Consider the following 3865-nt stretch of genomic DNA (forward strand, 5'->3'; position numbering starts at 1 on the left):
ACGAGACGAGGCGAGGTGAGGCGAGGCGAGGCGGGGCGAGGCAAGGAGGAGCAAGGCGAGGCGGGGCGAGGTGAGGCATGACGAGGTGAGGCAAGGAGGAGCGACACGAGGCGGGGCGAGGCGAGGCAGGGCGAGGCGAGGCAAGGCGTGGCAAGGCGAGGTGGAGCGGGCTGAGGCGAGGCGAGGCGAGGCGAGGCAATGGCAAGGCGAGGCGAGGCGAGGCGTGATGAGGCAAGGCGAGGCAAAGGCAAGGCGAGGTGAGGCGGGGCGAGGCGTGGCGAGGTGAGACGAAACGAGGCATGGCGATGCAAGGCGAGGCGAGGCAAGGCGAGGTGGGACGAGGCGAGGCGAGGAGAGGTGAGGTGGGGGGAGGCGAGGCAAGGCGAGGAGAAGCGAGGCGAGGCGAGGCGTGACGAGGTGAGGCGAGGCAAAGGCAAGGCAAGGCAAGGTGAGCCGTGGCGAGGAAAGGCGAGGTGGGGCGGGGCAGGGCGGGGCGAGAGAAATTTTGGATAAATGGGGGATTTTGCGAGAGAAAATGCATGATTTGGGGTTAAATGGGGGATATTTCTGGTGAAAATGTGTAAATTTTGGGTTAAATGGTGATTTTTTAGGAAAAAATGTGTGATTTTCAGGCTTAATGGGAGATTCTCGAAGGGAATATACGAGGTTTTTGGGTTACATTGGAGATTTTTGTGGTGAAAATGCATGATTTTCATTGAAATAAGGCATTTTCCAGAGAAAATGGGTGTTTTTCAGGGTAAATGGGTTTTTTCCTAGAGAAAATGCTGATTTTCAGTTAAGTGGCAGATTCTTGAAGAGAAAATGTGTAATTTTGGGGTAAAATGGGGGATTTTCGAACAGAAACTGTGTGACTTTTGGTTGAAAGGGGTTTTTTATGGTGAAATGCGTGACTTTCGGGATAAATGGGGGATTTTTGAAGAAAAAATGCATGATTTTTGGGTTCTATCAGGGATTTTTGTAGCAAAAAATGTGTAGTTTTTGCTTAAACTGGGGATTTTCAGAGAGAAAATATGTGATTTTCGGATTAAATGGGGGATTCTTGTAGAGAAAATGTGCATTTTTTGGTTAAATGGGGGATTTTTTGAAGACACAATGCATGATTTTTGCGTTAGATAGAGGATTTTCATGGTGAAAATCATGGTGATTTTCAAATAAATAGGGGATTTTCCAAGAAAAAACAGGTGATTTTTGTGCTAAATTGGGGATTTTTGAAGAGAAAATGAGTGATTTTCGGTTTAAATGTTTGCGTTTCGAAGACAAAATGCATGATTTTCATTTAAATGGGGTATTTTTTGATGAAAGTGTGATTTTTGGGTTCAGTGGGGGGTTTTGGCAGGGCAAATGTGTGATTTTTGGGTCAAATGGGGGATTTTTGAAGAGAAAACGTGATTTTTATTTAAATGGGGGAGTTTCCAAGAAAAAATGCATGATTTACGATTAAATGTGGCATTTTCCAAGAGAAAAATTATTTCGGGTTAAATGGAGTATTTTTGGTGTGAAAATGCGTGATCTTCCGGTTACATGAGGGATTTTTCCAGAGAAAATGCATGATTTTCAGGTTAAATGAGGGATATTAGGGTTGAAAATGCATGATTTTCGAGTTAAATGTGGGACCTTTGAAGAGTAAATACGTGACGTTTGGTTCAACTGGGGGTTTTCAAAGAGAAAAGTATGTGACTTGGGGGTTAAATGGGGTATTTTTGAAGAGAAAATACATGAGTTTTGGGTTAAATGGGGACTTTTGCGGTGAAAATGCGTGACTTTTGGTTAAATGGGGGGTATTTGTGGTGAAAATCAGTGATTTAGGGGTTAAATGGGGATTTTTGAAGAGAAAAATGTGTGATTTTTGGGTTTAATGGGGGATTCTCACAGAGAATAAGCGAGATTTTTGGGTTAAATGGGGGATTTTCGGGGCGAAAATGCTTGATTTTAGTTTAAATGGGGGATGTTCCAAGAGAAAATGGGAAATTTTTAGGGTAAATGTGGGCATGGCTTTGCCTGGCCTTGCCTGGCCTTGCCTGGCCTTGCCTGGCCTGGACATGCATTGCCTTGACTGGCCTTGCCTTGCCTAGAGTTGCCTTGCCAGGCCATGCCTGGCCTTGCCTTGACTGGCCTTGCTTGGACTTGCCTTACATTGCCTGGCCTTTCCTGGCCTTGCCTTGCCTTGCTGTGACTGGCCTGGACATGCTTTGCTTTGCCTGGACTTGCCTGGATTTGCCTTGCCTTGTCTGGCCTTGCCTGGCATGGCCTGGCCTTGCCTTACGTGGTCTGGCCTTGTTTTGCCTTGCCTTATCTTGCCCTGCCTGGCCTGGACTTGCCTTGCCTTGACTGGCATTGCCTTGCCTTGACTGGCCTTCCCTTGCCTTGCAGTTACTAGCCTGGACATGCCTTGCCTTGCCTGGCCTTGCCTTGCCTTGTCTGGACTTGCCTGGACCTGCCTTGCATTCCCTGGACTTGCCTTGCCTGGCCTTGCCTTGCCTTGCCATGACTTGCCTGGAATTGCCTTGCCTTTCCTAGCCTTGCCTTACCTGGCCTGGCCTTGTTTTGCCTTACCTTGCCTTGCCCTGCCTGGCCTGGACTTGCCTGCACTTGCCTTGCCTTGACTGACCTTGCCTTGCATAGCGTTGACTTGCCCGGCCTTGCCTGGCCTTGCATGGCCTTGCCTTGCCTGGCCTTGCCTTAACTTGCCTTGCCTTGCCTTGCCTGGCTTTGCCTGGACCTGCCTTGCATTGCCTTGTTTTGCTTGGCCTTGCCTTGCCTTGCCTTGCCTGGCCTGGCCTTGCCTTGCCTAGCTGTGACAGGCCTGGACTTGCCTGTCGTTGCCTGGACTTGCCTGGCGTTGTCTCGACTTGCCATGCATTGCCTTGCCTTGCTTGGCCTTGCCTTGCCTTGACATGACTGGCCTGGAGTTGCCTTGCCTCGCCTTGCCTGGACATGCCTGGCCTTGCATAGACCTGCCTTGCCTTGGCTGGCCTTGTGTGGCCTTGCCTGGCCTTGCCTTACCTGGCCTGGCCTTGTTTTGCCTTGCCTTGCCTTGCCCTGCCGGGCCTGGACTTGCCTGCACTTGCCTTGACTTGACAGGCCTTGCCTTGCCTAGCTGTGACTGTCTTTGCCTGGTTTTGCCTGGCTTTGCGTCGACTTTGCATTGCCTGACCTTGCCTGGACTTGCCTTGTTTTGCCTGGCCTTGTGTGGCCTTGCCTGGCCTTGCCTTACCTGGTTAGCCCTTGTTTGGCTTTGCCTTGCCTTGCCGTGCCTGGCCTGGACATGCATTGCCTTGACTGGCCTGGCCTTGCCTAGAGTTGCCTTGCCAGGCCATGCCTGGCCTTGCCTTGACTGGCCTTGCTTGGACTTGACTTACATTGCCTGGCCTTTCCTGGCCTGGCCTTGCCTTGCCGTGACTGGCCTCGACATGCTTTGCCTTGCCTGGACTTGCCTGGACTTGCCTTGCCTTGTCTGGCCTTGCCTGGCGTGGCCTGGCCTTGCCTTACGTGGTCTGGCCTTGTTTTGCCTTGCCCTGCCTGGCCTGGACTTGCCTTGCCTTGTCTGGCCTTGCCTGGCGTGGCCTGGCCTTGCCTTACGTGGTCTGGCCTTGTTTTGCCTTGCCCTGCCTGGCCTGGACTTGCCTTGCCTTGACTGGCCTTGCCTTGCCTAGCTGTGACTGGCCTGGACTTGCATTGCCTTACCTGGACTTGCCTAGCCTTCCCTGGCCTACCCTGGACTTGCCTTGCCTTGACTGGCCTTGCCTTGCCTTGCAGTTACTAGCCTGGACTTGCCTTGCCTTGCCAGGCCTTGCCTGGACTTGCCTGGACTTGCCTTGACTTGCCTTGCATTGCCTGGCCTTGC

Source organism: Gallus gallus, chromosome 18 (assembly GCF_016699485.2).
Source record: "Gallus gallus isolate bGalGal1 chromosome 18, bGalGal1.mat.broiler.GRCg7b, whole genome shotgun sequence".
In the NCBI taxonomy this organism is placed as follows: Eukaryota; Metazoa; Chordata; class Aves; order Galliformes; family Phasianidae; genus Gallus; species Gallus gallus.